We start from the raw sequence: 26,622 nt of genomic DNA, 5'->3' as shown, positions 1-26,622 counted from the left end.
CTTTAAGCCGGTTCTTGCGCTTTGTGCCATGTGCGCTTAACCCCCTGTGCTACCACCTGAGTTCTGAATTTTTTTTTTGTACGACTTTATGCAAAGCTGATAAGAATCAGGAGCAACCTCCTTGCAGGAGAGGGGACTCTGACAGCAGAATGAAAAGGAAAGAGCTGAGGAGTGAGGTGGGGCGCTTAGAGGACTGAGTTTGTCTCAGAGTATATCCCATGAGGGCGAGTCTGTGCAGTATGTTGGGGACTTGGGGGCTATGGGTCCATGCAGGGTGGGTTTCTCCTTCATCTGCTAGAAACTTGCACATTGCTGCTCTGCGGGTTCAATCCCCAGCACCACTATAAGCCAGAGCTGAGCAATGTTCTGGTCTGTGTCCTATCTCTCTCTCTCTCTCTCTCTCTCTCTCATTAGAATGAATTAAAAATGTAAAAAAAGAAACATAATTATTTGCAAACAGTAACTCAGCAGCTATTTAAATTAGCTAAAGCTTAAGGAACACTGCCCCTCCACTCTGCTTTGCCATTTCTCTCTCCCCCATGGAACTTCCTTGTATTAGGTTTGTGGGTGCAGAACCTCATCTCTGGGAATCTGCCTTGGGACCTTTTTTCCTGCATACAGGAGCTATCAACAGCAGGACATGAGCCAGCCAAGACAGACCTGGGTTGCCACGTGGCCTTGGGCAAGTCCGTGAACCCTGGCATTTCAGTCTATGAGAAGGAGATAATTAACACCCCTCTCAGGAGACGGAGAGAATAGATTCAAAATATTTGCGCCTGTACCTTGCATAGACAGACATTCAAAACCAGCAGCTCCTGCCCCCACTCTCAGGGGAGTGACCCACTTTCAGAATGAGTGACACTCTGCCCGGCTTCCTGAAAATTCTCTCGGTGGGCCCCTGAGTCTTTATTTCTCTGCAGAAGGCAGCCAGGTCTCCGTTTTCCACTAAGTTGAGCCTCCCTTGCTGGCCCGCCCCCCAGTACTTCTTGCTCACAAGGTGAGCAGGATGGTCATGGGGTGGGGGGTGGGCTCTCTGGGCCGCTGATGGCAGCCCTCTGGGCATTCCTGCCCTAATCTCTGCAGGAGTTCCCAGCAGATGTCTGTTTATGGTCGACACTCCATCTTTATCTTCAGCATGAGAGAAGAGAGGGGCTATTTTTAAAGATCTGTGATTGCTGTGGCGGTACCATGCAGCCCAGGTGGCCTCCAAGTTGCGTTCTTCTTCTTCTTCTTCTTCTTCTTCTTCTTCTTCTTCTTCTTCTTCTTCTTCTTCTTCTTCTTCTTCTTCTTCTTCTTCTTCTTCTTCTTCTTCTTCTGCTGCTGCTGCTGCTGCTGCTGCTGCTGCTGCTGCTTCTTCTTCTTCTGCTTCTTCTGCTTCTGCTTCTTCTTCTTCTGCTTCTTCTGCTTCTGCTTCTGCTTCTTCTTCAACTTCTTCTTCAAATTCTCCTTCTTCTTCTCCTTTTTAATCTTTATTTATTTATTGGCTACAGACAGCCAGAAATCGAGAGGGAAAGGGGCGACAGAGAAGGGGGAGAGACAGAAACATCTACAACACCGTCTCACCACTCGCAAAGCTTGCCCCTCACAGGTGGGGATCAGGGGCTCTAACCCGGGTCCTGGGTCCCTGCACATTGCCACATGTGCGCTCAACCAGGCGCCCCAAGTCTCATTCATCATCTGCGCTTGGGCCCCAGCTCACTTTGCAATGAATTCTTCAGAGCTAGACCGAGAGACCTCACATGCCCTGATCTGAAAGCAGCATTTAAACCTGGCAGGCAGGCAGCTGCAGTCTCTTACAAAGGCAAAGGCAGGTCAGGGAAGCCAAAGCAACCAGCTGGCCGTCACTTTGTGGCCTGAGACAGACAGCTGGTGTGAACAAGAGTGCATTTCTGTGCCCGGCCTGGCGCCCAGCAGCCTTCCCCCCCTCACTTCTGTGCCTGCCTCCTGCACACTGCCTGCCCCTGGCTGCAGGCTCACCAGTATTTCGTTCCCCTTTGGACTTAGGTGCAGATCAAGGTGAGGGGAGTAGAACTAAGGGAGTTTTCAGATGCTGTTGACCTGGGGCCGGGGGTGGGAGCAGCGAGTCACAGAAGGTGGGCTGTCAGATTAGAAGGGTCACATGTGTGTCCCCCTTGCTCTCTCCCTTCCTTTCCCCCTCCAGGGTTATTGCTGGGGCTTGACAAATCCATAGCTCCTGGAGGCCATTTTTCCCCCCATTTTGTTGCCCTTATTGTTGTAGTTATTGTTATTGTTGTCATTGCTGTTGTTGTTGTTGGATAGGACAGAGAGAAATGGAGAGAGGAGGGGAAGACAGAGAGGGGGAGAGAAAGACAGACACCTGCAGACCTGCTTCACCGCCTGTGAAGCCACCCCCCTGCAGGTGGGGAGCTGGGGGCTCGAACTGGGATCCTTACACCGGTCTTTGTGCTTCGTGCCATGTGCGCTTAACCTGCTGAGCTACCACCCAACTTACTAATTTTTTAAATTATCTTTATTGGCTAGAGACAACCAGAAACCAAGAGGGTAGGAGGAGACAGAGAAGGAGAGAGACAGAGAGAGACCTTCAGCCCTGCTTCACGATTTGCAAAGCTTTTCCCCTGGAGGGGGCCTGGAGGCTCGAACTCGAGTCCTTTTATACTGTAACATGTGCGTTCAACCAGGTGTGCCACCTCTCTTTGTTTTCTGTGGAGAAACTGAGGCTCAGGCCTTCTCAATCCTGAGCAGTCGGGCTCAAGGGTTCTCCGTCCAGACTGACTGCAGTCAGGTCTGCTCGCGCGGTTACGGCTTCTGCCAGGCTGTTGTCCAGTCACACGTAGCCTCCCTTGCCGGACTTCGGGTGCATGCACAGTCCCTGGCCCAAGATCTTCTTTCCAAATCGCCTCCCCCGGAGAGAACCTTGGGGCTAAAACTCCCGCCTGTGTTGGCAGCCCTGTTCTCCAGAGGGCCTTTGTTGAAAACAGAGTCTAGCTGGGAAGGGCTGTGCTAATAAAGATTAGTTTATCTCCGATTTGCTGTCCGCACTGAGCTGAACCTTGAGGGAACGGGATGAGTCAGCTGGGAGCTAGTGGGGGAGAGCAGGCAGCACTGGAAAGAGGGGCCCCGGAGCTGGCAGTACACAGCCGCTGTGCTGTGCTGGAGCCCTGCAGTGTGTGGAGCCAGGCGTGTTAGACAAACTCACAAATGCCTGCACTGCAGACTAGAATGGCGGGGGGTGCTGGTTGGGCAGTAGCGCAGCAGGTCAAGCAAACCTAGTATGAAGCACAAGGACCCACAAGGATCTGGGTCTGAGTCCTGGCTCCCCACCTGCAGGAGGTCGCTTCACAAACAGTGAAGCAGGTCTGCAGGTGTCTTTTTCTCTTCCTTTCTGTCTCCCGCTCCTCTCTTGATTTCTCTCTGTCCTATCGGATAAAAAGAAAAGAAAAAAAAAAAGTCCACCCGGAGCAGTGGATTCATAGTGCCAGGGCACCAAGCCCCAGGGATAACCCTGGAGGAAATAAACAAACAAACAAAAACACAGACTAGAATCTGGAATGTGCTTTGGTTGGAGAGCGGCCCTGTGTGCAACAAGCAGGGGAGACTTTCTGGAGGAGGGGGTGCCTGGTCCTGGAGCCTCATCCTGGAAGACAGGCAGGTGTGGAACACAGAGACCTGGGCAAGAGGACAGGCCGGGTGCTGCTTGGTGGGAATGTGGAAGCAAGACTGGAATCAGACCAACGTTGAGTGCCAGTGCAGGGGGCGGGTGGCGGGCCCTGGCCTAGGGGGCAGTGGGAGGTCACCAGGGAGGGATGGCCAGATCAGCTTAGGCTAGGGGAGCTGGGAGGGGGAGGTCTGTTAGGAGGCCTGCCTGCTCTGGCCTCTGTGCTCTGGGTGCTGGGCTAAGTATCGGTGTTCTGGTTTTTGCCCCTCCACCCGACCCCACCGCAGCCTTCTTCCTGTGGGAAGGGCGTCAATTCAGGCAGTCCTGCCTCTGAGTTTGCTAGAAGGGCCGTTCATTTCGGATCGTCTCAGTTAGCTCTGAGAATATGGGGCACTGCTCGCTTTATGTGTGTCGCCCCCCCCTGCCCCCTGCCCCCTTCCCCCCCCCCCCCCCGCAGTGTGTCTGCTTCAAACTTGGCAGCTCTGTCCTGGGCCAGAATAGAAGCTGCCTCACTTTTCCCCAGTCACTGCAGGCCCAGCCCTGCATGCTGCTCCCTCTTCTCCTCAAGGTCGGTCTGGGGGCGCAGGGGCAGGGGCAGGAGCAGGGAGCCTGCGTGTGGAGGGGGCAGGAGCCCAGGTAGCCTGTGTCAGACCTTCCTGCCAGCTTCAGAGGCAGGAAGTGGCTCGTGTCCCCAGAGGGAGGGCCTGCAGCCCTGGGGTTCTTTGCACATGCAGGCTGGGGGCTGGGCTGGATGCCGGCAGGTATCTGAAACAAGTGGGAGCTTGCTGGCCCCCAGCTTCTCCCCCAGCCCTCTAGACATGCCTGCCCAGGGCAGGGACAGAGCTGAGCCCAGTGTCTGCTGCTCCACGGCTCACCTGGCAGGCAGGAGGCGTGGCAGCCTGGTGTGTGGGGCTTTGACATCTGAGCGAATGCCGCCTCCTGCCCTCTGCCACAAAGGTCTCGAACACTGGGCTTTCTGTGATGGGGTAAACTGCTCCCGGACGGCAGGCCGGCGGAGTGAGCTTTTGTCCTTCTGTAGTCCCTGGGTTTCAGTGCCACAGTATGAGGCCAGGTTCAGTGATAGGTTGACTGAGTGATTGATCGACTTGATTGATCATTGATGGAATGCTCACTTCCCTTCACCCTGCCAGCCAAGACTGGCAGAGTTCTGCTGCTCTGTAGCACGTTGCCGCTGTCCGAACCACGTTTTTCAGAGCTGCTGTGAAACCCAGGGGAAAGGTGTTTCCTTTCTCCGAGCCTCTGGCCGCTTCTCTCCTGTGAGCGGAGTGGGCTCCCTAGGGGCTGTGCAGGATGTGCATGGTACACACAGGTCCCCCTTCCCCTCAGAGCCCAGGGGAGTTTCCCATGCAGTTCTGCTCCCTCAGCGAGTCTTACTCTCCAGCAGTGCCTTTGAAGGAGAGGGCTTAGTCAGCACCAAGTGTGCTGGGTTGTGCTTGGTTTCTCCAGCCTTGGTCTGCACACTAGACAAGACCCAGGGCACAGTTCCTTCTGTCTCCTCGTTTTGATGCCAGTTCTTATTTCTTCAATCCATAGGGGTGTATTCTGTGCTCTCCCACATGACACCGCTTTTGAAATCAGAGTTGTGACCACCACCTGGATGACCCAGGTTCAAGTCCGGCCATCACTGCATTGAAGGAAGTTTTTAGTACAGTGTGCAACACTTAGTGGAAATTTTAAAAAATATTTTATTTATTTATTTTCCCTTTTGTTGCCCTTGTTGTTTTTTATTGTTGTTAGATAGGACAGAGAGAATTGGAGAGAGGCGGGAAAGACAGAGAGGGGGAGAGAAAGACAGACACCTGTAGACCTGCTTCACCGCCTATGAAGCGACTTCTCTGCAGGTGGGGAGCCGGGGGCTCGAACCGGGATCCTTATGCCGGTCCTTGCGCTTTGCACCACGTGCGCTTAACCTGCTGCGCTACCGCCCGACTCCCAGTGGTAAATTTTCAACACTTCTGCATCCCTGCAAGGAAGAAAGTCTTTGGGTTTTTCATTTTGTTTAACATTTACTACTCCAGACTGCCTTTTTCGGATACCAAGAGGCAGACAGACAGAGAGAGGGAAGGAAGGGAACCACAGCACTGAAGCTCACTTCACTGAGGTGGGGCCAGGCTCCAGGCAGGCACACTGTCCAGGGAAGCTGTGCTGCTGGCCTTGAACATGGTTTTATTACTATTTTGTTTATTTATTTATTTTAATTTCTTTATTGGGGAATTATTGTTTTCCATTAGACAGTAAATTCAATAGTTTGTGCATACATAACCTTTCCCAGTTTTTTATTACTACTCTGAAGTTCTATACTTACTGCACAAACCCTTTCAGACTCTAGACGGTGGTTTTTTATTCCACATCACATCACTCTAGCACGATAAATTGATAAGGCTTTTTTAATTGGGGTGGTTAGTGGTTTACAGTAAACACAGTAGTTGGTACATGTGTAAACGGTCTCAGTTTTCTGAAAAACACTCTCTGCCCCTCCTCCCCCCAGCCTAGGTCCTCCTCCACCAGCAGACACCAGGACATGAACGTCCGCCCCACCCCAAGTCCTTTACCTTGGTGCAATACAGCAAACTCAGTCCAAGTTCTGCTTTGTGTTTCCTCTCTCTGCTCTTATTTCTCAACTTCTGTCCATGAGTGAGATCATCTCATATTCAGAGACCCTTCTCTTTCTGGTTTATCTCACTTAACATGATTCCTTCAAGCTTCGTCTAAGATGAGGTGTAGAAGGTGAATTTGCCATTTTTGATAGCTGAGTAGTATTCCATTGTGTATCTAGACCACAACTTGCTCAGCCACTCATCTGTTGTTGGGCACCTGGCTTGCTTCCAGGTTTTGGTTATTACAGACTGTGCTGCTGTGAACATAGGTGAACACAGATCTTTTTGGATGGGTGTGTTTGTTTTCTTAGCATCTATCCCTAGGAGAGGAATTGCAGGGTCATAGGGTAAGGTCCACTTCTAGCAATAAGGCATCTCTTAAATGTTTTTTGCTTTCAGAATCCACTTCCTTCAAATCACTTTTTGACTTAGAATCAAAGAAACATCAAAACTTATAGGACAGGTTGCAATAGCCGGGGGGGGGGGGGGGGAGGGCAGACACAGTGGAGATAAAGAAACGCATTGCCACCCCTTTACCAGAATATGATACTTTATAAAATAAATAAATAAATAAATAAATAAAAACCCACACTGATGATTCTAAGTTACGTCCTCAAATGACTTGTGGATCTTTGGCTTCTGGTATGTTGTGAGTTACAATTGTCCACATATGTCACCAGGGCAACAGTCACATTTCCATATGGCTGTGGGAATGAGGCAGCGACAGCCAGGTCACAGCTGCATCCCAGCCTAGAAAGGTTGCTAGGGATTCAGGAGTTGTAGGATATACTCTGCTTTCAGACAGATTTATAATTAAAAAAAAAAAAAGCATATAGATGCCTCTTCTAATTAGTGAAATGAGATATTAAAAAAAAAAAACAGGTCTCTTTTTCTCTCCTAAATCTCTGTGGGTTTGGGTCTATTCACCTTCCCTGTGGCTCTCTGAACACACACCAGCTTCTATCTTTCTAAGTGAGGGCAGAACCCAGACCGTACAGGACATTTGGGGGACGGCCCGGCCGTAACAGAGAGAGGGGCCATCCCTATCCCCGTCCCCTCCGCAGATCAGGCCATTATGCTCCTCTCCCTGCAGCCCAGGCTTACATCAGCTTTTCTGGCAGCCGTCCCACACGTTGACTCACTGACATTCCTGCTGACCAGACCCTTTTAACATACGGTGTTGCCAAAGGAGGTCGTCTCTGTTGCAAACACTGTGGCTTTGGAGTCTGAACACAGAGCCTCCTGTTTAGTTTCCATCTGATTCAGAGCAACCATTTTTTTAAAAAAAATTTTATATTTATTTATTTCCCCTTTTGTTGCCCTTGTTGATTTTTGTTGTTGTTCTAGTCATTATTGTTGTCGTCATTGTTAGATAAGACAGAGAGAAATGGAGAGAGGAGGGGAAGACAGAGAGGGGGAGAGAAAGACAGACACCTGCAGACCTGCTTCACCGCCTGTGAAGTGACTCCCCTGCAGGTCTTGAACCGGGCTCCTTACGCTGGTCCTTGCGCTTTGTGCCACATGCGCTTAATCTGCTGTGCTACCGCCCGACTCCCTCAGAGCAACCATTTATGTGAGGTTTCTGCTTGTGTGCTTCAAGACAACCCTGCTGTGTTGGGCTCTGGAGGCTGTAGAGCTGGCTGAGCTGTAGATCATAGGACTTGCCTGTCTGATGCCCCAGGTTTGATTCCTGACACCACCTGCGTCAAAACTGAGTGGTGTCCTGGCCTTGCTCTCCCTCTCAAATTAATTAAAAAGCAAACAAACAAGATGGAACGACTTCCATCACTGAAGTCACTGGTAAAGTGTTTATGAGAGCCCCTTACGCACTCACTGCCCAATAGTGGCGACATCGGACTCTCCAGTGGTGTCATTCCTTTTGAGAATGGCGTTTCAGGCTGTCCCTTGCCCACATCTGTCCTGCTGCTTCTATCCCAGGCTGCCTTCTTGAACCTGAAATGCCCACTTTGCTGTCAAGAATCCCTTCATGGCAGGGGCTCCTCTCCTGTCCTCAGCTCTTAGCAGGCCTCAGGGTGGCATCCGGTGTCCGGGCCGGGCGACCCTCACGGAGACTCAGCAGGCAGTGCAGTTGAGTGAGCTCATCTGCAAGCATCCCCAGAGCTGTGCCCTAACCTTTCAGGACCTGGGCACCTCCCTGTCTCATCTCTTTCTCATCTAAGCATTGAATCCTGTCTTACAGTCTAAAAAAGGCGTCTTTTGACAGAGGCCATGCTGTGTCCAGAGTGGGAATGTCGGTCCATTCAAGCAGGGATCCTTCTTGCCTCTAGACTTCTTAGTGAAGGTACAGCCCTGTGACCTTCCTGCCCTCAGGGCATGTTGTGGTCTCAGTGGGCGTGTCTCCTCTGCTGGACACCCTGGGACATCCCTGTGCCCCTGTGCGGTGGCTCGTGGGTGGGGCAGCCTTCTTCCGCTGCTGCGACATGGCCTTTGAACAGCTGACCTGGTGCAGGGCTCCCTGTACCGTGGCTTCAGTCCAGCAAAACTTAACCAGTAGTTCTGGTGTGCCAAGCACTGGGGTAAGAACTTCCTTGAGACGAACTCATTTAATTCTTGTGCCATCCCCAAGAAGTAGATATTGTGAGTGTCCTCCTTTCTTTCCAGAGAGGGAATGAAGGTTCTAGTCAGTCAGCTTGCTCCAGACTTCCTTGTTCGGTCGAGGAGGGGGTGGCTAGGATGTCACCAGCTCGCCCGCAGAGGTGGGCTTTCAGCTTTCCACCTCTATGGTAGCTGTCCATGTCCTGAGGGTCCTGCTCTGTCTTCTCCTCCCCCACCTCAGTGCAGAGCTAGACTGGCACTGCAGAGTCTGAATCTCTGGCTGCCGCAGTCTCAGGTCCTAGAGCCCTTCAGTGCTCCCAGCCATCGGAAAGTCTTTTATTAGAGCCCCGGTCAGGTCACTGACTTCCCCTTCACGCTCTCTTCAGAGGAAGTGTCTGCCTTTCCTCCCCGGCCTGCTCCTTCCTCATTCTGCCACTGTCTTGGGAATTAGCTTAGTCCCTGTGGCGGCTTCCTCCCTCTCTTCTAGAAGATGATCTGTTCAGCAGACTAGTCTGCGTTTAGCTGGTGAGGGTCCCAGCCCCAGCACGCCGGGGTGGTTCCCCCAGCCCCCACTACCTGGACTCTCTACGTGACTGGGGTCTGGAATGGCCATGCGCCCAGAGGTGTGGCTGGGTCTCTCCCCTCTGCAAACCCCCTCCCCCCCCCACCACACCATTGTTCTCTGGTTTCTAACAGAAGTGCATCTCTTTGGTTATGCAGACACTCTGTCTCCCTGCCCTATCTAAGTCTCCTTTACAAGATAAAGGCTGAGCACAGAGGGGGATGTCAGTATGCTCTCGGTTGTGGAAAGAAAAGAAGACGCATTTGCCATACATCTATATGCTTTGTCAGGGAGACACGGCTGGGGGTCACAGGGGCTGCCTGGTTCAGAGAGGGGACGGGTCATTGGCTGATTGGGGCCAGAAGGCTGAGGAACACATTGCCTGAACCCGTGTGCCGGTTTATTTTTGAAACCAGTGAGCTTATCAATTGTAATCCCTTCTCCCAATCACACACACACACACACACACACACACACACACACTCACACACACAGACACACACACACACACTTACACAGACACACACACACTCACACAGACACACACAGACACACATACACTTACACAGACACACACACACTCAGACACAGAGACACACACACAGACACACACACAGACACACACACACTTACACAGACACACACTCACACAATCACACACACACACACTCACACACACAATCACACACACACACAGACACACACACTCACACACACAGACACACACACTCACACACACAGACACACACACAGACAGACACACACACTTACACAGACACACAGACACAGACACACACACACTCACACACACAGACACACACAGACACACACACACAGACACACTCACACATACACAGACACACACACACAAACACACACAGATACACACACAGACACACACACAGACACACACACTTACACAGACACACACACACTCACACACACAGACACACACAGACACAAACACACACAGACACACACACAGACACACTCACACACACAGACACACACACAAACACACACAGATACACACACAGACACAGACACACACACAGACACACACACACTCACACACACACAGACACACACACACACTCACACACACACACACTCACACACACACAGACACACTCACACACACTCACACACACACAGACACACACACTCACACACACACACAGACACAGACACACTCACACACACACAGACACACACACACACAGACACAGACACACACTCACACACAGACACAGACACACACACACAGACACACAGACACACACACACACAGACACACACTCACACACACACAGACACACACACACACACACACACACACACACACTGCTTTTTATGCCTTTGGGATTTCATTGCTCCCAGTGGACTCCTTTGGTGCTGCCTCTCACTGGGCTTCCCTGGGCCACAAGGGTTTCTGCTGTCAGTTAGCCAGTGCCTCACCCTGTGCTTTCCTCTGCTGAACTCCCATCTTCCAGGAAATGGATATGCTGTGAATGTCTAGTTTGCTGGGAAAAGACGGATGTGTTTTCCTTCTTCCAAACCTTTCCTTCTCTGGTCACAGGGTCCCACAGCACAGTTATGGGCCTGACACCCTTTGAAAACACAGCTGTGACTTGGGTTGCAGGTAGCGAGGCTCAACAGGAGAAAAATGAGAGAAGCCAGTTCAGGAAGTGGCCCGCTTGGGAAGGTGACTTGTTTCCTGTGGACAGCCAGTGGAGAGACACAGCTGAAGCACTGACTGTGTGCCCAGGCCCCGTGCTGTGGCAAGCGAGGCCAGTGCCCAGCCTCCCCTCCTCATGTGTTTATTTACAGTAAACTTGGAGACACTGGTCATACAAGTGCCAGACAAGTAACAGGTCTCAGAGCAGCTCAGCCCAGTCAGAGAAGGTGGGCTGCAAGGTGGCTCATGACTGATTTCCAGATGCCTGCTGGAGCCAGGGGTGGGTGTGGAGAGCCTCTCCTGGGAAGTGGGAGCCAGGGCCTGGAGGAGGGAGGGGGTGAGGCGAGGGGGTGGCTGCATTTGGCCTGGGTCTTGGAGGGTGGGTGAAATGGATATGGGTCAGTAGAGAGAGCAGAGAGTATCTCTAGAGGGCAACAGGGCTGGGGGACTCGGGGGAGGCCTAGCTTGGTGGTAGGTGGACAGAGTTGAAACTGGGCCTAGAACAGGCGTGTAGGACAAATGCAAAGGGCCTCCTGTTGACACACGGTGTGTAGGCGTGACAGGAGGATGGGATCCAGGGTCTCATAGAGACTTGTTGTAAATCCCAGGGAGGGTGGGCGAGATGGTGGTGGGCTCTGGGAATTTATAGTGGGCAGCTTAGGCCTGTCTCCCAGAAACATCCTCAGCTACAGAGAGGGGTGCCAGAGGCATGCTAGCCACCCCCTGCCGCTGTTCCATTTTCTTCTTAGACATTTAGCATCTCTCGTTTATCCAGTAGGTGCTTGGGAGGTCTTGCTCTTTGCTAGACACTCTTCTGAGTGGTTATAGCAGGGCTGGGTGGGCAAGACCCTGTGTCATGTGGAATTTATATTCTGTGGGGTTAGATAGATGAGTTGCTCATAGTGGTGGTGGGGTGAAGAGGTGAGGGAATGCTGGGTGGGTGTAGGGATGCTGTGATTTCTTTTCTTTCTTCTTTCTATCCTTTTTTTTTTTTTTTTTTGCCTCCATGGTTATTACCGGGGTTAGGTGGTTGCACTATGAATCCACTGCTCCTGGAGACCATTTTTCTATATTGGTTGCCCTCGTTATTATTGTTGGACAGGACAGAGAGAAATGGAGAGAGGAGGGGAAGACAGAGAGGGAGAGAGAAAGATAGACACCTGCAGACCTGCTTCATGGCTTGTGAAGTGATCCCTCTGCAGGTGGGGAGCTGGGGGCTCAGACTGGGATTTTCACGTTGGTCCTCATGCTTTGCACCTCGTGCACTTAACTGGCTGTGCTACTGCCCAGCCCCCAATGGTGTGATTTTTAACAGTGCTAAGGAAAGGCCTCACTGACTCAACTCTGCCCTGGGACTGCTGGCTAGGAGTTGTCGGGAAATTGTGAGGATGTGGTAGAGCCTGGCAGGGCTTGACCCAAGGAGTGCATCTATCCTGTCAGTCTCTCTCTCTACTGAGAGGTTGAGCAAGAAGGGACAGGAGTAATCCCAAAGGTTTGCTCCATATTATCAGACTCCCTGCCTCACAAAGCACCCCACATTCCTGATACTATGGCCATTAGATAAAAAGAAAGGGGGAGATGTCGGGAAATTGTGAGGATGTGGTTGAGCTCAGCAGGGCTCACAAAGCACCCTGCATTCCTGACACTATGTCCTATCTACATAATCATTGTTTTGCCTGAAAGATCCCCACCCATTCCATTCCTTTGATCTATCTTCTTTCTACCCTCAAGACCCTCCCTGCCTGCAGGGTATTATTAATCCTACCAGTTAAAACCCTCACAACAGTTGCTAAGGAAGTTCCTACCTTCCCAGCCCCTTTTGCCTTTCTCTGCCCCTTTCCTAGCCGTTTCCATTTTTGACGTACCACTTCTGGGTCTGCCCTTTAAAAGCCTGGACTCTCTGATCAATAAAGAATTGCCTTGCCTCGCCACCACGTGTCTGGTTCCTGAGTCATCTCCCTCGCGTCGCTGAGTGAGCAGCAGCCCAGGCTGGCTCTGGTCGAGTTCTCTCCAACCCAGAGAGTACGTGCCTGGGAAGAGGCACCCCCATGCTAATCTGGAATCTCCCCCTTTCTGGGGGTACAGGGCAGGAGGCCATGGCGTGCGTCAGAGGGGCATTGAGTCACAAGTTCATCTTCTTGAACCTACTGGGGTCTTCAGTTCTAGGCAGTAGTGTTCCTGGATGTTATTGAGCAGAGGGCTTAGATGCTTGGGAGAATCCTTAGAGGGCTTGTGGAGTAGGGGAGAGTGGGTTGGATGAGAGAGGCTGGACAGGTCATGTCCAGGGCCCAGTCCAGCCTTGTCCAGGTGTGATGGGGCAGAGTGGTGAGGTGGGAGTGAGAGCTGTGGTCAGCAGGAGGTTGAGGACAGTGCTGGCACAGGGAATGAGGGCGGAGCTTGGTCTGGAGGGGGGAGGGCGTGACAGGGCTTGGGGGGGCCGGGTGGTGGCGTATATGCTATAATGCTCAAGGACCTGGGTTCAAGCCCCCAGCCCCTACCTGCAGGGCGAAAGCTTCATGAGTGGTGAGGCAAGTCTGCAGGTATCTCTGTGTCTCTCTTTCATCTCTGTCTCCCCCTCCCCTATTGATATCTGGCAGTCTATCCAATAAATAAAGATAATGAATTTGGGGCTTGAGGTCGGTTGAACATTTTCTCTTTTCCTTCATTATTTTAGTACAGAATACTGCTTGTAGAAGGAGTGTGGGTTCTGGGATAGAATCCTGGCTACGTGACTTTGGGCAAGTGGCTGAACATCTGTGTACCGCATGTTATGGCTATACAATGGAGATGAATAGCCCTTTATAGGCATAATTTTTAGAGGATGGCACAGGACACCCAATGTGATCTGCTTAGAAGCATGTCTGGCATATAATAATTACCTAATAAACACTAGCTTGTCTGTACAGATGACCAGCTGTCTCTCCATAAATATGTGTGAGACAGTAAATGTCCTAAAAAATAATAAAACAAGGAAATTATGATGCTTTTAAAGAGTAAGCCAAAGGAATGGATTCATGCTAGATCTGGCGTAATGGCCGATGAATGCTCGTGGCAGAGAAATTGTGACCGGCAGGTATCACCGTGGAGAAGGCTTTCCGGGGGGCACTTTGCAGTGTCTTCCATTCAGATAGCCCGCAGCATGCCGGCTGCTACACCAGGTGTGAGAGTTTGTCTCGGCACGGCTGCCCTGGTGCACACTGGCATCCGCATCTGACCAGGGAGGACGCCGAGACTCAGGGAAGCTGAGACCAGCCTCCAGCCACACAGCCCGTAAGCTAAGCGGCAGAAGTGGCAGTTGAGGAGGTTTCCCTCTTAGTGTTAAAGTACCATCTGTAAGAAGAGCATTTGTGGGGGCCGGGCTGTAGCGCAGCGGGTTAAGCGCACGTGACGCAAAGCACAAGGACCGGCATCAGGATCCCGGTTCAAGCCCCGGCTCCCCACCTGCAGGGGGGTTGCTTCATAGGCGGTGAAGCAGGTCTGCAGGTGTCTGTCTTTCTCTCCTCCTCTCTCCATTTCTCTCTGTCCTATCCAACAACAACAATAAACACCAAGGGCAACAAAAGGGAAAAAAACAGCCTCCAGGAGCAGTGGATTTGTAGTGCAGGCACCGAGCCCCAGCAATAACCCTGGGGGCAAAGAAAAATAAACAAATAAATAAATAAATAAAAAGAAGAGCATTTGTTCTGTCCTGTGAGCACAGGACGCCGACGCTGGGTTCTTCCTTCCCTCTCCTTTGGAATCAGGTGCAGAGGACAGAGGTCCCGCCCTGCCCTGTCCCAGCCCTGCTTGGGGGTCTTGGGGGGGCGGGGTGGGGCGGGGAAGGTCTGGAGTGTGCTGGACCAGGCATCAGGAGCTGCTGTGGGAGGGGAAGGTCTGGGTGAGTCAGCCCCTACCCTCAGTGACTCAACTCTGCAGGCCTTATCAGAGCCTTTCAGCCACTGTCTGCCTGAGACCTGTCTGGTAGATTTTGCTCCTGGCGGTAAGGAGCAGAGCCTGGCAGGCCCAAGCCCCTGTCCTACCCCTATTAGCCTAGAAGGCCAGAAGACATGTGGATTCTGTTCAGTTTTGTCATATGTGAACCCAGTCGTGGGCTTTTTTTTTTTTTTTTTTAATGAGAAGCAAAGGCGGTGAGCTGTGTAACTATACAGAACTGCCTAGCCGACAGCAGGCCCCCAGAAAGTCAGTATAAAGATATGCTAATGATTATAACAGTACTGGTTTAAAGTCTCTCCTGGCCTCTGAGGCCATAATAATCGTCCCTTTCTCTTGTCTCTCTGACTGCTTCCTCCTGAAAGCCATCTCATTTTGAGTTTTGTAAAAAAATGTGACTGCAACTCCCCCATCACCAGACCAGGCCTTGGTATATCTTTCTTTCTTTCTTTTTTAAAAAGTATTTATTTTTTAATATTTTATTTATTTTCCCTTTTGTTTCCTTTGGTTTTTTTTTTTTTTTTTGTTGTTGTTGTAGTTACTATTGTTGTTATTGCTGTCGTTGTTGGACAGGACAGAGAGAAATGGAGAGAGGAGGGGAAGACAGAGAGGGGGAGAGAAAGACAGACACCTGCAGACCTGCTTTACCGCTCGTGAGGCCACCCCCCTGCAGGTGAGGAGCCGGGGAATCGAACTGGGATCTTTGCACCAGTCCTTGCACTTTGTGTCACGTGCACTTAACCCGCTGCGCTACCGCCCGACTCCCTATTTATTTTTCTTTCTTACTTTTGGAGTCTCTGTGTGCTCTAGAAGGTGTCTAGAGAAGTTTGCCCAAAGCAATGGTTTCTTAATGCTTGTCCCTTGCCAAGGACTCCGCTTCCCAGAACAATGGAAAATGTCTGTAAGCCCCTTAGGGTTCTTACAGATTGCCAAGAACATTCACCCTACTACTTCATTCAGTCCTCATAATCCTTGTAGTTACTGAATTGGCCCGGCAAGAACACTAAGCACTAAGGCTCCACAGAGTTTTGAATTTCCTCACAGGGCCCCAGCTAGGAAGCAGCAGGCGTTCCAGCTCCATCATCCCAGGAAGCCTGGGTCTGGGGACTCAGGCTGCCTTCCTGTCGCCAACCCCCGCCCTGGACCATCTCTTCATTTCCCCTTTGCCCTTTTCCTGAAGACTGTTGTCAAGGGGCCCTGGAACCATCAGGCCTTCTTACCACTCTGCTTGCACACCCTGCTCGCTGTGCCAGACCCCCACTCTAAGAACAAAATGCAGCAGCACAGCATGACGAGAGTTGTGGGTGTCATTTCATTGCCATCTGTCTCCTCGGCAGGTTCAAGGCCTGGGCTGGGAGTTGGTGCTTGATGTGGAGTGGAGATGGGAAGGGAGGAGGGCGTTGTCAGTGTTCACATCTGGAGGCGGGCCTGCACACCCCTGCACCCTGCACCCTGCAGGTGGGAGCAGAGGAGGCTGCCAGGAGGAGGACAGGTGCTGGTGGGGATGGGGAGCCCTTCAGGGAGGGGACTTTCTCTCTCCGCCAGTGCCGGACTCCAGGGCTATTTGACACACATTTGCGCTTCTGTTCAGCCCAGTGCAGCAAGGAACTATCGAGGCAGTTTCTGCACTGTCCTGGGAGGTGTGAGGAATCCAGAGCTCAGTGAGGTCAGGGCCCTGCGGGGGGAACTCAGGCCCACAGCATGGCTTGCTCATGCCCTCGTCTCTCTCCCGGGACCCTTGGGTGCCCAGGTAGCAGTGGGGATGCTCATCTGCACGTGACAGCAGCCAATATCCTGGAGCCCGGGATCTGGGGTTTGCAGGTCAGCTCACAGCACAGGCGCCTGCAGCACACTGGGGGCCGGGGAGTTGGGTCTGTGCCACTCTGGGCCTGGATGTCCCCTGATTGCCATGTGACTGAAGGGGCCTCTCTGGGGCATAGCTGAGAAAGACCCCAGGAGGAGGCCCGTAAGTCCTCCCGTCTCTCTTCCTCTAGTTGGGCCATCTTCACCCTCCAAGGCTTGGAATCAGCCCTGCCAACTGCAGAAAGGTTTCCAAAGCTCTCAGCCAAACACCCCCTCCTTCTTCCATATGGTGTGTGTGTGTGTGTGTGTGTGTGTGTGTGTGTGTATGAAGCCAGCAGCCCCCTACCTGTTACCTGTTTGCCTGTTACATGACCCATTTGGCCTACCCACCATGCTACCTCGGGCCAGTGTTGTGGTTCTGATCATTGTTGGCCTGCACGACATGGGGTGGGTGTTGGGCTTACCGGGAACATGGGTCTCCTCATCTGAACTTGAGGGTTTGGGGCTAACTGCACTGCACAGGGAAGTTGTCAGAGGCTGGTGAAATAAATAGTTGAGGCAGGGCTCCTAAGCACAGTTCCTGACTCAGAGTGAATGACTTCATGTGACAGTCTTTATTGTCCCATGACCTGCACTGTCTCATTTATTTGTGTTTATTTTATGTATTTATTTATTACCTTCAAGGATATCACCAGGGCTCGGTATCGGCACTGTGAACCCGCTACTCCTGGTGACCATTTTTCCCATTTTTATGGGATAGGACAGAGAGAAATTGAGAAAGGAGGGAGAGATTGAGGAGAGAGAAAGACAGACACCTGTAGACTTACTTCACCACTTGTGAAGTGATCCCCCTGCTGCCAGGGGCTCGAACCCAGATCCTTGTGTGGATCCTTGCTGAGCAGCCTGGATGTCATCACAGGAGGCCAAGGAGGAGTGGACCCAAGTCATAGCACCAAGGGGGGAAAGCATCCAGGCCCTTAGAGCTTCTTTGTTTTTAAATAGCAGAACACTGGGCTCTGCCACAAAAGAGAAACGCAAGGGAAATACCTGCCTGGATAATCCCCCTCAACGGGGCCAGCCACTGCCCAGACCCGGCTGCCAGAGGACAAAGGGAGCAACTGTCAGCTGGGGCAGGCCCTGGGCAGGTGTGTCATGGCGACAGGTGAGCCCCCGCAGGAGCGCTGGCTTGAGGATCCCACACCTGCAGGCCCAGCCCCCCGCCCAGCCAACAGCTGCTCCTCTGGATGTCACTGTGGTCAGGCTGATTCCCCATCATCTGCAAGGAAGCTTCCAGTATTATTCCCCCAGCAAAGACTGGCAGCCACCCCGTCCTCTTCCAGTGCTGCCGTCTGCACAGGCTGCCTCTTCCTGCTTCGGGTCCTGCCTGTGCAGACGGCAGCCCTGGGCTTGGACACCTGGGCAGGAGGGACAAGGAGGTGACTGGTGTGTTTGGGTCTTTGTTTTTGCTATGAAAACAAAATACAAAGTATTTTGTATTTGCTAAATTTTATTTACGTATTTGGTAGAGACAGCCAGAAATCGAGAGGGAAGGGGGTGAGAGGGAGAGAGACAGAGAGACACCTGTAACACAGCTTCATCGCTTGTGAAGCTTTTCCCACCTAGCTTTCCCCCTGCAGGTGGGTACCAGGGGCTCGAACCCAGGTCCTTGTGCTCTGTAGCGTGTGCACTCAACCAGGTGAGCCACCACCCGGCCCCAGGTCCATATAGACGTTTTTGTCCTAGTGATTTAATATTAGTTTGTTTTTTTTTTTGTAACAGGGAGATAATCTCACACCATTCCCATCACCAGAGTTCTGTGTCCCAATTCCCTCTATTGGAAACTGCGGTGGTTCTCCCAAGGTCACAGATATGGGCTGACTATTATTTCTATATCTACCTATCTATCTACCTATCTACCTACCTATCTATCTATATGCCCATTTTCTTTCCTATGGTCCTGCCTTGTCTTCCTTTTTAAGTCACACCTACATCTCTTACTACTTCTGAATGTCCTCCCTTTCTGCCTCTTCTCTCTCTGGGTCCTGATGGAGTTGGGCTTCAGAGCCCTGTGGTCATCTTCCCCTATCATTTCTCTCCTGCTGGGAGTAGGGATCAACGTTCTTTATGGGGAGCAGAAGGTGGGAGTTCTGGCTTCTGTAATTGCTTCTCCACTGGACATGGGTGTTGGTGGTGGATCCACACCCTCAGCCCGTTTCTGTCTTTTCCTTGGGGGGTAAGGCTCTGGGGGGGGGGTTGCATTGTTTTTAAAAACATATCTGAAAGTGTAACTCCCTTTGTGGAGAAGAGGGTGCCCTTAGAGGGCTTGGAGGGACAGGTGAAGACTGTCTGTGGGTGCTGGCCCTGGAGGCAGAGAGAAAGGCGCGTGTTTGGTGAAGTGCAGTGCAGGGTGGCAGACACAGTGGTGGGGGGAGTCAGTCACGGCAGTTTCCAGGGAAGACAGGAAGACAGCAACAGCAACAGCAACAAAATACAGACCAAAAGCCTCACCGTGGATTCTAAGGTCTGCGGGAGGAAACTCACTCTTGGGTGTACTCCTGCTGTCCTGCTGTCACCTGTCCCATGTCAACTATCCCGTTGGGGCAGCTCGTCTTCTGAGGCCCTCTGTCCAGGTGCAGGGGGTGCTGCTATGGGGGGAGGGGGTTGCAGACACAGCACCCTCTCCCTGGGTGGTCTGAGCAGATGTGAGTGTCAGCAGATGGGGGGCCTCGGGTCCTGGGGTCAGAGAGTGCAGGGGGACCCAGCATGATGGGCAGAGCAGGGAGGACAGTGTGACCTTGAACTGTTAGTCCTGCCTTGGTGCCTCTGTTCCTTCACATGGAAAATGGGCTGGTCGTGCCTTTTGCTCCCAGGGCTGATCTGGAGACCAGACATGGTCACAAGGGACCATCTGACCCGCAGTGCAGGGTGTGTGGAAGGGCTCACAACTACCTTGCCTCCTCCTGTGCCGGACGGGCTGCTGTAAGGAACGGCCTGGGTTTGTCCCACACTGTTGGGAGGCCTGTGCAGGTCAGCCCGCCGTCTCCTTTTTCTTCTCCTCTCTGAATGCTCAGATCCAGGTGGGTCCAGGTGTGAGGGACTATAAGACTGGACTCTTCACTTTTTTTTTTTCTTTTCACCTCCAGGGTTATTGCTGGGGCTTGGTGCCTGCACCATGAATCCACTGCTCCTGGAGGCTATTTTTTCCTCTTTCGCTGCCCTTGTTGTTATTATTGTTGGATAGGATAGAGAGAAATGGAGAGAGGAGGGGAAGACAGAGAGGGGGAGATAAAGATAGACACCTGCAGACCTGCTTCACCGCCTGTGAAGCGACTCCTCTGCGGGTGGAGAGCCAGGGGCTTGAACTGGGACCATTATGCCAGTCCTTGCACTTTGAGCCATGTGCACTTAACCTGCTGCACTCCCCTATTTTTTTTTTAAGTACCAGTATTTTTCTTTGCCCAGGAAGGTCCAGGGCTGGCCACGGCCTTCTCTAACTTCCCCCGTCACAGAGACACCTTGTTGCACAGTTCACCCGAGAGTCAGCAGTGGCTTCTCTTGCTGGGCAGATTCAGCGTTGAACAAGCAACCAGGGAAGTGCTGTGCCCATTGGGCTTCTTGGCTTCAGGTGGCAGGGGCCCCGGCCTGGACGAGCTTCAGCAAAGCGGGCATGCCTCGGAAGGTTCTAGGCAAGGATTTCCAGGAGGTGCTGCAGGAGTAGGGGTGACCCCCATCATGAGTCCCTGCTCAGTGGCTACTGTGTGTGGCCAGCTCCCAGCTGACCCTGCAGCCCCCTGCACCCAGCCAAGAGGACCAGGCCCTCCCCAGAGCTGTGTGGCCTGGCGCTTGGTCCCTTGCCAAGTTCTCCAGACTCCATGGTCGCTGTGAGTGTAGCCAAAGAGGAGGGAACTTGGCTGAACATGGCTAGTGTCCTGTGCCCAGATCTTTGGCCAGGGACTGGAAGATGGAGTGGTATCTGTTTTAGAAGCAAAGGCAAAAGGTTGCAGTCCTATTAATAATTGCGAACAATCCTAATTCAGTGAGTACTTGCTTTTATGCTGGCCATTATTCTTCATCAGTGTAAAAAAAAAATCCTATTTATTTATTTTGCCATCAGGGTTATCACTCAGACTTGGCCACTGCATGATGACTCCACCATACCTGGGGGCATTTTTTGTTTTGTTTCTTTTGTTTTTCTTTTGCTGATAGAGATGGAAACAGAGAGGAGAAGAGAGAGAGAGAGAGAGACACTTAGAGCACTCCTCTACCTCTCTTGAACCTTCCCTCTGCACTGCCCCCACACCCCCCACATAACTTACAGCCACGTCTGACACACAAGGGGACCCAGATCTAGAGAGGTGTGGCCACCGGCCTCGTGTGTGGCAGCCGGCTGGGAGAGCTGGACGTCATCCTCAGCCAAAGACTCCAGGTGCGCCCCGAGCCACACACCCGCCATACTGCAGAGGAGGCGGCAGCATGGTCCCCAGGCCTGACCTGGCCCGTCACAGCACTCCCTCTCTCTCTTCATCTGCAGAACAGCCTTGTGCAGGATGAAATAAGATTTTCCCCATTTTCAGATAAGAAACTGGGGTTTGAGGTTGACTCGTGTCCACTTGCAGACTTTGAAGTGAGCGGGGATAGGAACTCTGGTCTGGGATGTGAGGGCATCTGGCTGCGACATCTGTCACCCCACTGATCTCCAGGGTTGATTCGGCTGCTCTGGCTGGCTGGGCGGGTGTCCCCCTCCTCCCTCACCTCTTCATGTGCATCCCTCCTGAAGCTGCGAATTTGGTGGAAGAGGACGGCCTTCCCCGAATAGAGACGGACCAGTCTTTGTTCGAGGGTATCCGAATAGCTGCGCTTCCCTGCTAGAACCTCCAAACAAGCTCTCAAGGAACTCTGGTCTGCCTGACCCCAAAACTGGGCAGCCTCTGCTTGCGGACTCGTGCTCTGGCAGGCGCCCGTGACTGTGTCGAATTGCTGGCCGGGCTGTGCTCAGAGCCTTCCCAGCTCTCCAGGGGAGTCCCAGCCTGCTCTGACCAGGAGTCTTTCCGGGCCAAGCACTCGCTGTGCCATGCCTCAGTTTCCCCCGCTTTTTGGAGCTGTGGGGAGGATCATCTCAGGCAGTGCACACTGACCACTTGTCCCCAAGCCCAGGTAGCATTCATTTCTTGTCTGCTTTGCTGCAGAGGGGTCCCGGGTGAGGAAATAGCCACTTTGGTCAGGCTCTAGAGGAGGAAACAGGATGCCGCTTGGGGTGTGGAGAGGTGCGGGGGCCCTCGGCTGTTCTGCTTTCGTGGGGTTCCAAGGATTTTCAAGAGTGTCTGAGTGTTGCTTAGAGGTTCATGTTTGTCTTTGGGGAGTCGGGGCGGGGGGAAGAGCACAGAGGTAGAGCACAGTGTCTCAGGACAGCTCCAGAAGCTCCCATCACCCCTGTTCTCAGGGATGTCTTTGGGTGCGTGGGAACTTGTATCTGCTGAGAGTTTAGGGGACAGGGAGGTCCAGGGACTACTGGCAGAATTGTGTGCCAGGTGCTCAGCTCACCCTCACGCCTGATCCTGTCTACAAAGCATCCAGTAGGGAGGGGGCAGGGCAGTGACATGACAGGCTCAGCTTCTTGACTTCCGGCTCCAGGCAGACTAGCCTGTTCCTCCACTGCCACAGGCCAGGTGTGTGTGTGTGCGTGTGTGTTCTGATAACGATGGTGACAAGGAGGACTGTGGCTTCTGCCAGGCCACTGGCTGCCTTTGGCACTGACTGAGCCGCTGCAGCAGGGCAGCCCCATCACAGCTGTGCCAGGACACCTCTCATGGCCGTGACGCCGCTACTCTTCTGTGCGGTGGGAAAGACTGGAGACCTGGGCTCCTCTCCTGCGGAGAGCCACTGTCATGTGAGGTCACAGTCATGTGAGGCCATTCATTGATGGTCAACAGTGGCTCGTTGCCTGTGGACAGCCAGACAGTTCTGGAGAGGGATCCAACCCAGGCTCTGGAACTGGCCCCTGCGCAGTCTGGTGCACGTGCAGTGCTTGTGTGCATGGGGGGCGTCTGCCGCCCTGCTGGCAGCCTGTCAGACACCCAGAGCGAGCACATCTCCCACCTGTTCTTTGCCTGTTTCTGGATAGCCCTAGGAATTTGTATTTTTGTTATTATTATTTAAAATGTGAAAGAACATCCTTGTATTTTTTAAACTTTTAAAAATATTTACTTATTTTCCCTTTTCGTTGCCCTTTTTTTTTTTATTATTGTTGTAGTTATTACTGTTGTTGATGATGTTGTCATTGTTGGATAGCACAGAGAGAAATGGAGAGAGGAGGGGAAGACAGAGAGGGGGAAAGAAAGACAGACACCTGCAGACCTGCTTCACCGCCTGTGAAGCGAATCCCCTGCAGGTGGGGAGCCGGGGGCTCGAACCGGGATCCTTCCACCAGTCCTTGCGCTTGGCGCCATGTGCGCTTAACCCACTGCGCTACCGCCAGACCCTATTTATTTATTTATTTATTTATTTATTTATTTATTTACTTTTACTAAAGTAACTAATTGAGCCTTCTTGTCCAGGTCAGCTCCATCTTGATTACTAAGCAAAGCCTCTGCATGGAGACCCGGTTGGTCCCCAGGGCACTCAGGCAGTGGCAGTGGCATGGCAGGCAATAGTATTTGTACAAACCAGATCCCCATTCCTTCGCCCACACTGCCCTTCTCCTCCCACTGGGTTCAGCGTCAGCACGGGGCCAAGTGCTGGGAGAAGATAATGCAGCTGGAATGCGAGATAGTGTAACCCACGCTGATTGTTGGGCTCTTGTTTTTAAAGGAACATGGCAGCCTGCGTGTGGCTCATCCTGGAAGGAGGTGACCTTGGCCATTGCGATGCCTAAGAATCAAGTGAGTACGTCACAAGGCTCATCTCTTTCCTGCCCTTGAGCTGCTCTTGGTGGGACCGGCCCGAGGCTTTGGACTCTTGCTTCAGGCTCTGTCTTAGGAACCAGTGGCTGCTGAATGTCTCAGCATCCATCCCTCCAAGATGAATGCTTCCACACTGCAGAACAGGGAGGGAGGGAGACAGGGAGTGGAACTGCTTTGCATTTGTGGTATCATGGAAGACCCATCTAGCCTGATGGCGATTGGATGGGGTGGGTGGGATCTCTGGCCCCTCTTCCTGTAGGTGAGGCCAGTGGTCCCCACTGTCCTCACTCCTGTCCCGGCTCTGATGGCGTTAGCATCTCATGCTGGCCCAGATCTATTCCAAGCTAAGCATCTGGCTAGACGGCCTCTGCAGGAAGTGACTTCACAGCTCTCTACAGCATTCGTCCATAATTGGAAAAATACCGCTGCAGGATCTTGGTCAGCCTAGGCTCCATCCCAGGGAGAACAGATCTGCCCATATATTTCTTCCTGTATCTTCAGTGGGTCTCCAGAGGCTCCTGGTCTGGGTGGCTGGTGAAGGCAGAAGTGACTCGGGTCTGTTTCCCCATAGGTCACCTCCTCACTGTCCTCCCCAAGCCCCTCTCTGTCCCTCTGTGTCACCCTCCACCGTGTGGCCAGAGATATCCTCAGAGTCATATTGGATGGTCGCTCTCTGGCTGGCCATCTCTGTGGGACTGCAGACTCCCTCCCCAGTCCCCATTTCTGCTCTGCTCTCCTCTCCGCCCTGGCTGTGTCTCACACTCTCAAGACTGAGCTTCCCATCGGGGCATGCTGTTCCCTCTGAGAAGCCTTCCTGGCTTCCTCCAGGTGATGTCGGCGTCTTTTCTTCTCCTCCGCACCCCAGAACCTTTCTCTCTGGGCCCTCTCCCCTGAATCCTCTCACTGACTAGTATAAACTGTGTTTTCTCATCCAGCTCGCCCTTGGGCTGTAGGAGTCTGGGGAGCAGGGATCTCTCACCTTAAGCCCTGCAGCTCCATTCCCAACAGGGGTCAGGAGTCAGGGGTCAGGGGCTAGGATCAGGGGTCAGGGGTGCGGCAGCTGTCTGTTGACTCAAAGAACTCAAAACCCCAAGTTTTCTTCACAGCTTGATGGTTCAAGAAACTGTCCTGGCATCTCCTGGGGGCCTTGCTCTCTGGTAGGCTGGGCCTCTCAGCCTGGTTGAATTCTGTTGTTGTAAGCAGTCAGCTCACTCTCCCCAGGCTCATCAGACCCAGGGCCCAGGCCTGTCTGGTGTCTGTAATAATCTCATCTTTCTAATTAAAGAGGACGCAAGTGATTATCCCAACCCCCTTATTACTAGATGGGGAAACTGAGTCCTGGTCTGAAAACACTCTCTCAAGGTTACACAGGAATTGGTGTCAGGTGGGGAGATGGTGCGTAGGCTCTGGGCCCTGTCCAACAGTTCACTGCATCCCCGACCCTACCCCCACATGGCCACCAGTGGCTGCGGGCCATCCACGAGTTAGCAGGGAAACTTACCTGGAGAGTGAGGGCTATGGCCCTGACGAAGCGGGGGGGGGGGGGGGGGGGAGGAGAGCAGCAGGGTGGGGGCTGGGAGGTGGGGGCAGAGTGCAGGCCCCAGGGAGGGCCGGCGGGAGGCACGCCAGGGACACTGGCCTGGTGAGGCCTTCATGTCGAAGGTCTTGAACAGCGGGGTGAGAAGGGCGGATTAGGCAAAGGAGAAAGCTGCTTCCGATTCTGGCCAAGACCTGGCGAAAGAGGTTCTGGGAAGCCAGCCATTTGGGGCCTCCCTTTCCTTGCCCAGGAAACACAGGGTGGAGAGACACCTGCTGGGGTGGGTCAGGCCGGGCTGGGCCAGGGCAAGGCAGGGATCCTGCCGTAGCAGTCTGTCTGACACCTCAGGCCGGGGAGCCTGTGCACTACTGCCTGACTCTTGTGCCTTGCTCTACTGTACTTTTGTCTGCTTTTGTCCTCACTTCTCTCTCTCTCTCTTTTTTAAATATATATATATATATATATATATATATATATATATATATTTGCTAATGAAAGAACCAGAGCACTTCAGATGCCTCATGAGACATCATGATGAGAGTCCAAGACTTTGCCCACTGTGCCACCTTCTGGGCCCCCTCCTCTTTTTTTTCCCTTTTCTTTTTTATTTAAGAAAGGATAAATTAACAAAACCATAGGGTAGGAGGGGTACAACTCCACACAATTCCCACCACCCAATCTCCATATCCCACCCCCTCCCCTGATAGCTTTCCCATTCTCCATCCCTCTGGGAGCATGGACCCAGGGTCATTGAGGGTTGCAGAAGGTGGAAGGTCTGGCTTCTGTAATGGCTTCCCCGCTGAACATGGGCGTTGACTGGTTGGTCCATACTCCCAGCCTGCCTCTCTCTTTCCCTAGTAGGGTGGGTCTCTGGGGAAGCGGAGCTCCAGGGCACATTGGTGGGGTCTTCAGTCCAGGGAAGCCTGGCCGGCATCCTGATGACATCTGGAACCTGGTGGCTGAAAAGAGAGTTAACATACGAAGCCAAACAAATTGTTGAGCAATCATGGACCCAAAGCTTGGAACAGTGGAGAGGAAGTGTTAGGGGGGTACTCACTGCAAACTCTAGTGTACTTCTGCTTTCAGGTATATATTTTGCAGTAGTTTATGGATACGTGTGAACATATGCTCTCTCTCACAGAAACTGGTGTATATCTAGGTTTTGGGACTTTGTTAGAAAGTGAGTCGGAATAGGGGCTTGCTCCGTCCACTCCACGCATCGACCTGGTATTGCAGTACTTCCAGGAACGGTGCAAAAAATAGAAAAAAAAAAAAAAAAAAAAAAAAAAGAAAGTGAACCACCTGGGATGAAATTAGAGTATACTATGAAAGGAAAGGTCTCACCCGAGTAATGAAGCTGAAGGGTTGTCATTCCACACGTGAAGTCTCTGGACACAGTCTG

The 26,622-nt window shown here is 52.4% G+C and overlaps 1 protein-coding gene across 8 annotated transcripts in view; it reads left to right on the top strand.

Moving 5' to 3' along the window:
- Window positions 1-26,622, top strand: part of MICAL2 (microtubule associated monooxygenase, calponin and LIM domain containing 2) — a 153,879-nt gene that overhangs the window by 7,288 nt on the left and 119,969 nt on the right. For all 8 annotated transcript variants that reach the window (XR_009545679.1, XR_009545680.1, XM_060177161.1 and 5 more), the window contains exon 2: window positions 23,592-23,662. The gene's annotated coding sequence lies outside the window, so the exon portion shown is untranslated. The remainder of the gene's footprint in view (window positions 1-23,591; window positions 23,663-26,622) is intronic.

This window comes from Erinaceus europaeus, chromosome 17 (assembly GCF_950295315.1).
Source record: "Erinaceus europaeus chromosome 17, mEriEur2.1, whole genome shotgun sequence".
NCBI lineage: Eukaryota > Metazoa > Chordata > Mammalia > Eulipotyphla > Erinaceidae > Erinaceus > Erinaceus europaeus.
Note: the sequence above shows the minus strand (reverse complement) of the source record. Positions and strands in the feature narration are given on the sequence as shown.